Below are 11,491 nucleotides of genomic sequence, written 5' to 3'. Positions count from 1 at the left end.
GGCTCGAAAAAAGGGGAAGCAGGGCTTTAGGAAAAAGAGCGTCAATACGCGCTGATGTTTTACACCATCCATTACGCTCCACATACACACGCGTAAAGCCAGCATTAGCGCTCATTCAGAGCCATCCCTCAATGAAAACTTCCCATTTCCTGCAAATTGGGAATTCTTGTTTTTCATGCGGCAGGAAAAGTTGCTGGAGCTAATCGCGCCTCATTTTTCTGGATGACATCCTGATGTCTTTGAGGAGTCGGAAACGTAATCACTGGCCTGTGTCACCTCCACGCTGACACCCGAACCTTTGCTCCTCGAAAAGGAGTGGAGAGCAAGCCCCAGCTGACAGCGGCATATGAGCTTATGAGAGACTGTGATTAAGCGAACGCTGCTAATCAATGGAACATTCACTTGGTTTCCTGCACCACGGCTCATTCCAGACTCGGCCTTAATTGGCATATTCTCTGGTAAATAAGATGAGTTTGCATCCCACTTCAACAACTGGCAAAATCACATCTCTGTCTCACGCGCGCACGTCGAAACATACAAACACGCGTCGACTGGGTCTGCATCGGTTCTTCGCAGAGAAAGTTCCTGGCATGGAGGGAAAGAGGGAGAAAATGAGAGCTCAAATAAAGTGTATATTTACTTTGGAGGTCGAATTGAATTTGATTAGCGTTCAAAAACGGAGGGCCGCTGGATATGCCAACGTTTGCGCAAACAATAGAGAGAAAATGTGATCTGAGGTAAGGACGAAATGAAGTGAAATTAAGGCCTCCTTGAAATTAGATTTCAGTTGGCTAAGGCTTTGAATATATTCCATAATGGAGTCAACTGTAAATTCTCTTCCAGGCCAAATGCACAGCTAAAGCACCACCTACAAACAGAAATGAGAACTGCACAACTGCACATGGTTTATCATCTTCATATCGTTCGTTCCCTTACTACTTCAAGCAATTCTCATGTTCCAACTAGTAGTGCAGCTTTATCCAATCACTGACAAATTCCTTACGCACTTAGACTGTCCTGATCTATTCAAAAATACATTAAAATACAACCCATACATACAATGACTTAAATATGCCTATTCTATTATGAGCTTGTTTTAAATTTCTATATAAAAATTCAATTTGATATTATTAGGGGACATAAAATGAAAAAATTTCAAAACCATCTTAATAATAAAAAATAATAATTAAACGAACATTAGGTCCCACTTTATATTAAGTGGCCTTAACTACTATGTACTTACATCAAAAAGTAAAAAGTACAATGTACTTATTGTCTTCTTCATATTGTATTGCAAAGCACTTTTGCTACTACTGAGGTTGGATACGGGTAAGGTTAGGGACAGGTTTAAGGGTGGGTTAAGGTGTAAGGGATGGGTCAACAGTGTAACTAAAAGTCTAATTACAGAAACTAACCACAGATGTAATTATAAGTGCAATGTAAATACATGTATGTACACAATAAGTGCATTGTATCAAGATTTATTTGAATGTAAGTACATAAGGCCACTTGATATATAGCGGGACCGAATATTATTTTTGAAAAGAAAAACTTATGAAGTAGTTTGGCATCATCTTTTGTAATTATTTCTTAATAAATAAAATATTTGACTGTCTCGAGCTCAATACATGTCTTACAATATCAGACAATTTTACCTTTTTATGACAAGGAAAAGTTAGGTCAGGTTTTAAAATGTGATATGGTGCAACTCCTAAAAAGCTGAATGATACTTATGAATGAATAATTTGGGATACTTAATTATTAAGATGTGTACACTCCATGTATTCATTGTGTAAGGAAAATGCATTATTATTACATATTACTTAATAGTCACAACAACACACAGTTTTAGAGTCATTGAAACTCTTCTTGAAAACAATAAGACGTTTTTCAAAACCAGCATAAACACATAAAAATACATTTCTAAGAAGCGTTTTAAATGACATTTTCTTTTTCTTTATCTGGACACTGTCATTATGTGCCATTGACCCTTTGACCAAAACAATTTGGTTTAAGACTGACTCAAAAGTTCTCCAACCTCTTCAACCAAATAAAGCCATTTAGCTAAATGTGAGCGAAACGTCCAAGCCATCAATTAAACTCCATGTTGTTTAACCAGTTTTGAGATAAACAAATAAATGAAGTGAAAGTCACCGAATCCTGTAAATTGCACTGTCTGTGCTGCAGTGACAGAAATGTAAGTGTCACTCAATTTAAGAGAACAGCACTTGTGTCGAAATAGACGCCATTACAGGCCTCTCCATGTAGCACCATTGACTCAAAGCGTCCTCTCTGACAGGTTTGTGTGTGTGCATGTGTGTGGATGTGTGTATTCGCTCTGACAGGTAAAGTGATGGCAGCGCACACCTCCCCTCTCACTGTCAACAACCCTCAGTATTCAAGAGCCCACTAAACACCATTACAGATAAAACACACGTAAATATTAGTGCAGTGAGTGTGAGTATATGTGGGGTGCCCAGCGCACGGAGCCGAAACAAAACACTGGCAGACTGTAAGGTCCACACAAGTAAAACCCCTCTGTTAAATGTCGTACTGAGCTTCCTTAAGCAGGTCAGTGTCACACTCTGTAGCAGAGCTTCAGTGGAAGTTGTGGGTGTTGATATAGTGATATTATTCCAAATAATAAGATAGCTTTAGCTAAACATGTTATGAACAATTTTGGACCATTTTCCATTGATTTCCTCTTTTCAGCTCTTTGATATGGGCTTTGTCGAATTTCTGCCACTTGCACTTAATACAGGCTTTCTCCATTTTCACTCTCATACGCAAAAGGCAAGCTGAGAAAAAAATGAAATAACTTTTAAAATGTATAAAACCACATTTGTATTAAAACATACCTTTTCAAATTTGCTGAAAGATATCTAATTTCATAAGAGGAAAGAAAATATTACAGCACATTGAGAAAAATAAAGCAAAGGACATCCAGGCTGACCATCTGTAAAACTTTCCTAATGATCAGATTGTGAACTCCAGGCTGATTTCAAAATGCTTAATTGACTGTACTTTGAATGCCGGATTCAGTGTTCATGTGAATGAACAAGAAAGATTTTAGTAAGAAAGACATTTACACTGGTGTCAGACTGCTGTAATATGTTCTAGCATGAATAACAAAGCAGAGCAGGTATTAGCCAGAAATAGCATGAATAACAGCGGGGGGAAACATGATTAATATTAACACCTTTGTGTGAGCTCTTATTAAAATGACTGTCCTTGAAAAATAAATAAATAATTTAAAAACTCTGAGAACGGCAAAGGCAAGTGCTATTCAAAAACTAAAAGAGAAACGTACCACTCTTGTTCTCACTCTTTCGTGTCAAAAAACATTCTCTGATCTCTCACAATATATATAATATACATACATACATACATAAACATACTGTATATGTGGGTGTGTTGTAAATTTATACAATTTATCAGCTTTAATATTTTTGTTATCTTTTACATTTTGCTGTTTCATAAATTGTTCTGTGTATCACAATTTCTGTAATGTTTAAATTGCTGAAATTCCCAAAAGTTCAATTGCGACAAATCACCCCATAGTGTGACAACTTCCCCTTGCTATGTCAACATGTATATATATAAAAACCTGCTTTCCTAGGCAATAACAATGGACATATTTGATAGCTTCTTTTTGTAGCCAAAATATATGCAAGAAAAATACAAATCTATCCTGAGTGAGAAATATCCTCGTTACATGCTAGATATAATTATATTTACCTACTTAAGTACATTTTAATATATTGATCAATTTGAATGCACAAATTATCGTGTATTAGAGAGAATCAAAAAGAGTTAACATTATGTCTAAGATTATGCCATTATAGATAGAAAAATGATATTGCACACTGAAAAAAAAATCTTAAAACACTAAATGGAAAAAAGAAGGAACATTGGATGTGTGGCTGAAACAGATAAACCTGTAACTCATTGTGTTACCAGACAGAAGAAAAAGTACTAGTACACCTCATCCTATACCGTCTCAACCACAAGAGAAGAGACTAATTAAGGAAGCAATTCACTCAAACTGGCAAATAATGCTATCAGCATCACATCAGAAAGTCAGCAGACCTCCACTAATTCTTTCCCTAAATACGAAAAGACAGACAAAAGGAGATAAATGTTAGAGAGGTAATAGTCATACATCATCTCCTTTGCGTACACACGCCGTCAATAGGACTGCAAGGTCTCGACGCTAATCACTACTGTTAGATAAAACTGTGAGGGTTAATGGTCCATATGGCCCTGCAGCACATGAAGGATCAAGATAGCAGCCAGGCTGCTGTATCAATGCCCTCAACAAATCCATCGCGCGCGCTCTCTCGGTGTTAGAGGACAGAGGACTTGTTAGGTGGGGGCAATCGATTCAAGCAGAGAGCACTCTTTTACAGCCCAACATTCAATGCTGCAAAACTTATTGTAAAGTCAGCGGGTGAAAGGGAGGGAGTCTCGCCCTAAAGCGCTCCCTTTTGTACCCCTGTCACCTTCGTTCCAGATTTATAATGCTCTATTACAAAAGTGTGCATCAAAGCCCTATTCAATTAGCCTATCAAATTCTTTATGGCCAGATTGTGAATGGGTTATCAGAGCTGGAGATAAGAGAATTTACAGAGCTCGTAATGATTCACAACAAAAGGGTTTACGCATGCTGTGTGCTACCTGTGTCTTTATTAAAAAAACAAATAACCTGCCCAAAATAAAATCATGCATAATATGCTTCAAAGCACAGTAAAGCCACATTACGTAACAGTTAGATACAAATTTGACCTTCTTCATTTGAGCAGCAAATTAGAAGTCTTCAATATAAAATACACACTCACACACACATTTATAAAACGTATAGAATTTATATAATACTATGTATATAAATGTATATTAAATACTAAATATAAAATGTTATATATTTTATATAAAATATAAAATATGCCCTCAAAATCATTATGTAAAGATATTATTAATAAAATACACACACAAACATAAAGTTATATATATATATTGAATGTATATAAGTATATAAAATACTTATTCTATGTCATTCAAATTACGTAAAGATAAATAAAACACACACACACAATTTAAACACATATATTAAATATTGAATTCTAATATGCTATTTAATATTGGATACTATATATCAGATATTAAGGTAAATAACAATTTAATATATATTATCAATTGACCTTCTTCATTTGAACAGCATATTAGATGTCCTGTTTATGTACTGTACATATTAAATTATACAAATACAAGATAAATAAATATCAAGTATTTTATATATTATTAGTATTTTATTATTTAGTATTTTATAATATGTGTGAGTCTGTGTGTGTGCTTGTCTGTACACACACACACACACACACACACACACAATTTATATATGTATATACAATACTTAATTCTAATATGCTATTTAAATTACTATGTAAGCATATTAATAAAACTTAAAAGCATATAGTATCATAGTATATTATACTGAATATCGTACATGGAATTCTCTCTCCAACAGTACAAAAATACGTACTCTGGGCTGCTTAGAATATATATACACATACACATTCATAAATAACTGCTCCAAATATTCTTATATATATATATATATATATATACACACACAAACAGAGATATGGCCAGCTTTGAAATGCATAATTCAAACCATAGACCTGCATGTCTCAATTCTGAATGACAAATAGATTGTGACGACTAGAAAATAGCACTCAATTTCCTTTTCACTAATGCAGCCAATACACTGTCCCCTGGATCGATGGAGATGCACCGTGTGACACTGACCATTACTGTGATTGAATCTCCACTTTGACGCTCTAATATGGAAGAGACTGTGGTACTTTAAGTACAGTGCCTCTTTTAGGCTGAGGAGATGGATTAATACAGTCTCTTTGCTATAAAAGATGGCCCAGCTCTGTATAGCGGATCTGTCTCTGCTAATGCGAATCACATATAAAAATACACTTGCTAAGTAAAGCAGCGAGCTGGCAGTCAGAGCCGATGTCAATTCAAAAAGAAGTAAAAGCACATACAAACACTCATGCCAAAAAAAAAAAGTGCATGACCTGTGACCCTGCCAAGCTGCATATACAGTGTGTGCAAGTGAAGGATAAAAAATGAAAATGCAAAACGCCTGGACTGTTTACCTGAGAGGGAGTGGTTGACATTTGGACATCTGTCAATCAAATATTCAATAGTAGAGGCCGGTAGTGGGCATGGGACTTTGTTGTCATGGAAACGGCTGTAGGTAAAAATGTGCAGCCTGCTGGGTCGTTCCTTTGACTGCAGAGGCCCTGCGTCCTCATTCAGGTAGCAGCCAGGGGCATGTTCCCATGCCAACGTCCATCTATTTGTGAAATGTAAAACCAGGTAGTAAGAAATAAGATGATTCTTTCCTTTCACCCACATCTGTAAGTCACGTCCTGTGTTCAACATTTTTGTAATATCTATGAGTGTGTGATGATGAGAAGCCATGTCGCAGACAGAGATGAAAGGGAGGTGGCAGTGAACAATTGTACATATAATGGTGAGAGAATTTTCTGTCACTATACTTGTTATTTTTGAATAAATATCATCTAGAGTTAAACATATATTAAGATTATTGTTTTGCTTATGCATGGTTGAATGTTGGGAAATGTAAGGAGCTTTAATTAAATCTGTTTTCTCCTAGTCTATTCACTTGTTTTAAAGCACGTGTTTGTTTGTGGAATTATTGATTCCGCTTTTAATGTTTAATTGTAAAATAAATCTAATTTTAATTAAACACAATGATGACAGTTGCACTTTTGGTAATGTTTGTTGTGTTATTTTTGCTGGATAAACAAAGTGAAACAAAGGCACAGTGTTTGTACCTAGGTTGATGTAATAAACCGAATTAACTGGGTTAATTATAGCACAACAATGTATACTTTTTACAGGCTTTTTTTCTATAGAAAAATCAAATTAAATCTGAGTTTTAATTAATTACTCTGTGTTTAAAGTGTATATGTAGTCCATTTTAAAATTGGCATTTGCCAAATATAAATAGACAACTGTTCAACCTTTGTAAAGCGAGTATCTTCAGCGCGCAGTTGGATCGGATATGTGAACAATGTTATAACGGTCTTGCGCGCCCTCTATAGGACAAAGACAGCTACAGCACATTACCAGTGCACACAAAAAAGACAATTCTGTCAATTTACTCACTCACATGCTGTTCCAAACCTTGACTTTTTTCCCTGCACAAAAGGATAATTCGCTTTCGTTGTGTGGAAAATAGAAATGAACAATGACTGAGGGAGCCAGTGCATAAGATCTGCTTTTGTGTTTCACAGGATTGGAACTGCATTAGGGTAGGCTATGTAAATCATGGCAGAATGATAATTTATGTGTGAGCTGTCCCGTTAGCAGTAACACAGTTTATAGTTTGTTGATAAACGGCAAATAACTATAGATGTATATTTAAAAAAAGTAGGCTACTATATTTCTTTAAAAGGTGCCATTTAGCGGCGCCATTTGTAGGCCGAGAGGCATGCAGGCAAGTAAAATGTTAGTTTTTATGAAACACAAAAGTCTACATACATTAATATATAAGGAACGTTCGAAAATAATAATAAAAAAAACAGTTTATAAATTCAAGTAAACAGTCTAAAAACATGCTTTACTACTCGGGGTTGAGACACACTCTCTCTTTTTAGCCAAGCATTCACATAATGTATCTCATAACCTTGTACTTCAGTTACATCTGATCACGTGCACATTTTCATTTTTTTGCTTGGGTTGAACACATAATTTTTGCTTGGTTGGAACAGCAGCTACTCTAATTTCTCTCTATTACCTTCTTTGTAACTAGGAATTACACAAGCTTCAGTCTGGATCCAGCCATTACAAAGACCTGAGATGACCGAACACCTGAGAAGAGATGATGCCAACCCCCCAGAGGACCTCAGATGATACCAACCCTCAGACAACATACAAAACTACCAAACTTTGCTATAAGTTTGATCGCAACATATAATCATTGCTGTTAATAGTGTTCACCGTCTGTTGATTACATGACATTAACTAACTGCTTGGTTTTTACCGTACATTTCTGCCACATGGACATCAACTTGAGATAGTCACCACTGATAAGCTATTACTAAATATAATGTAGAAACTTTAATTTTATGTAAAGCTGCTTTGCAACCATTTGCATCGTGAAAAACGCTATACAAATAAACTTGAATTGAATTGAATACTACTCTGTTGAAAGTTTTACTACAGGGCTAACGTTACAGAGGCGGCACAAATGCATTTACAGACATTTAATTTGCACAAATTAATCTTTATAAAAATATGAAATTATTTTACACCGTATCTGGGTATAGTGCAGCACCTGCCTGTGTCAAACACCTCAAGTTAAATATTGTTACTATTTTCCAACCTGCTGCTCTTTGCATCCTCGACTGTCTCATGGAGCAACGCTGCCACCTGCTGTTGAGCTGCAGTACTGACTCTGAGCCTTTGATCATGTAGCCTACATTCATTCCAACTAATGGATTTAACGAGAAAAGTAATGGACGGTTGGATCACAGCAGCTGACATGCTATTCTAGGATATAATTAACAGAGAGTTTCAGAAGATAATACAACGTGTGGTCGTCTCGTCTGACATACAGGCTATGCTCTGACAGGAAAATTACCTTCGAGACGTCTCGGTCATAATCGTCGTTAACTTAACGTAATATCTTCACGTAATATGTTAACTTCAAGTCATATCTAAACTTGAAATAACCATGCTTAATTTTTAAACTGTTAAATTAGTTTGTACCTAAAAGTTGGCAAAGTTGTAAAATAGGCTATATGAAAACTAGACGAGTGGGCGGAGAAATTATCCTTAGCTTGAAGGACTGTTGTCAAAAAAAGGAAATTAGCTGGCGCTTATTTCAATGCCTCACCGTCATTGAAATATTCAATGGCGTAAAGAAGTACCTTTGATTAGAAGTAAAGAAACTTCACAGATTTTCTTCCGTCATTTTTAGCCTCTAAATCTCATGAAGTTGTCAAACTCTTTTGAAAACTCAGGTAATTAGCTTTGTAAGTACGCACAAGAGACAAAGCTCTCAACATCACCACAAAAGGCTGAAAGACTCACGTTCTGCTGATAGCTGGTGATTTATTTGAGCGTCATCAAGCAGCAGCATCAGAAGATCTTATATAGAAAATCAGAAAATCCAGGAATATGACATTCTAAGTCTTCATAGCACCAGTTGCAGTAGCTGCTCACAATTTTGAGCAGTTGACAGCTGAAAACTTGATAAATGATTGTGCCACAAGGATATCCTACCGAGTTCTTGTTTTTTTTTTTTTTGAAAAAGTATCCATGTAACATAAGATGGAAACAGCCTTGACAAAATCTGCCATATACATTTATCTCCACGGCTAATTACTAAGTAGAAGAGCAAGTGATGACAGCAAATTCATGCTGAAAAACGTAATGTCCAAGTGACACAACAGATGTCCAGGTCCACCGAAAGTACAAAACTAATCCTTAATAATCAAGTAGGCACTTTCTTTTCTGGTCAGTGACAATCCTGTCCTGGTCCTGAGGTTCAAGATCCAACTCGCTGGTGTCCAGTTGCCCCTCTGACTTCACGCAACTCTTCACGCAATACCCTCCTACTTTGAATAATCCACTACTTTTCCCAAGAGAGAAGAGTTTGGGAGCAGAATCCAACACCGTCCAGAAGTTCTCAAGAATATATAGCGTTGCTCAGATTAAAGAAGAGGGGAGGGGAATGTGAGAGCAAACGAAAAACCTGACAGGTCAGAACATGGGAAGAGCGAGAGGCCTTTGAGAAAGGTCGAAACGAGCCAGCAATTGCAGGAAGAAGAAAGATGGAAACGACAGAATCGTTGAAGAAATGAGGAGCATGAGAGAAATGGAGAGAGTCGGAGAGAAACTGGTGGTTACCAGAACCACCCACTGTGCAGACTGCAAATGAAGAGTCCAGGACCAATCCTTCCCTCCCCTCACTCACAGAGACATAGTCCTGCACTGCCTTCTAGCCTTTCCACAGCATGAATATATTACTAGCCACACAATGACGTTGCTTATTGTTTATGAATTACTGGCCTGCCTGACAACAAAGGCTATTTTCATAAGAAAACTCTAATTCATTTCAGTTCCTATTTGATTAGAGGCAGAAGAAAAGAAGCCCTTCGGTCATAGCCCCCAGAGGACTGTTTTTATTCAGTCCATATGAATAGGGCTTTATTGCTCTTCTTTTCAAAAGCTGACGGGGAAAAGCTTTTAGAGTTAAACATTGACGAAAAATTATTGGGCGGCTGTTTTTGTGCAATAACAAACCCCTTCAAAAGGACACTGAGCTCTTATCCTTCCACCACTCACTCACTCTTTTCTCTTTCTTTTTTGGCAAATTGTAAAGCCTGGAAATTAATGACAGACAGTAGCAAAAGAGGGAGAGAGAGAGCAAAAGAGAGAGACCAGCTCAGCCACAATGCATGTCAAATCTAAATGATCACAGGCTACTGAATAGACCAAAGGAGAGAAAGAAAGGGAAAGACAGAGTCTTAGACAAGCGACTTTGTGTGTGTGCGTGTGTATGTGTGTATAGACTGGTCAAAAGCTAATTGATTCCATGTCCACAGAGTCCTGCCGTTCCTTTCGCATTTCAATGACAGGTTGTGTGCTTTAGCCGTTCCTGTGAAGAGGCTGTTAGTACCTGGGAGTCAAACTTTTTAACAGTAACATATTGTTAAACTGCACAACTGTTGTGTTGGGCTTCAGACTGACCTAAATGTCAATAATAAAGGTCTGAAGCATCTTCAGTGACAAATTGTGATATATTATACTGATGATGGCAAGGTAGCACTAGATGTGTCCTTTCCACAAAACCAAAGCGTCCCTAAAAGCGACACCCATCTTCCAAACTATATGCTGTAAAAAGGGAAGCGAACCGCAGAGAACAAAAATGAAAAGGCCAACCTGGCATTTATCTGCAGGTTTTATCTATACACTAAAGGATAAATCAGGATAAATCAGAGCTTCCTTTTATCAGGAAGGCATTATGCTCCTTTGTATTTATGCAGGAATATTTAACAGGAGACAAAAGGTGACTTTCTCCTTATTCATCTGCGAACAACGCAATGCTGGCATTCTGAAAAGCCTGACATTTGAGCTTTTTGCCAGCACCAGCAAAATTATATCCTTTCCATTGTAAATCAATGATGTAGAATCATCGCCCACAAAGGGACTAGATTGCCTTGTCACTGTATTAGAGCCTGGCGCATGCACAACCTTCACCCAGAACTGTTGTGTGCAGACGAAAGACAAGGGCATAAAGTCACCCTTGTCATTGTGCCCTTCCCCTTGACGGAGTACAGAAACTTAAAGCTTAAACTCCTGAGTTGAGCACCCCACACGTCTGTTCATTCACACGCAGTTAATACATCTGCAAGATGCTCTATCACATTGCTCATGTGGTAAA

The sequence above is a fragment of the Sinocyclocheilus anshuiensis genome, unplaced genomic scaffold (genome assembly GCF_001515605.1).
Source record: "Sinocyclocheilus anshuiensis isolate Anshui unplaced genomic scaffold, SAMN03320099.WGS_v1.1 scaffold136, whole genome shotgun sequence".
Lineage (NCBI taxonomy): Eukaryota > Metazoa > Chordata > Actinopteri > Cypriniformes > Cyprinidae > Sinocyclocheilus > Sinocyclocheilus anshuiensis.
The sequence above is the reverse complement of the archived record's forward strand: the minus strand, read 5'-3'. Positions refer to the sequence as shown.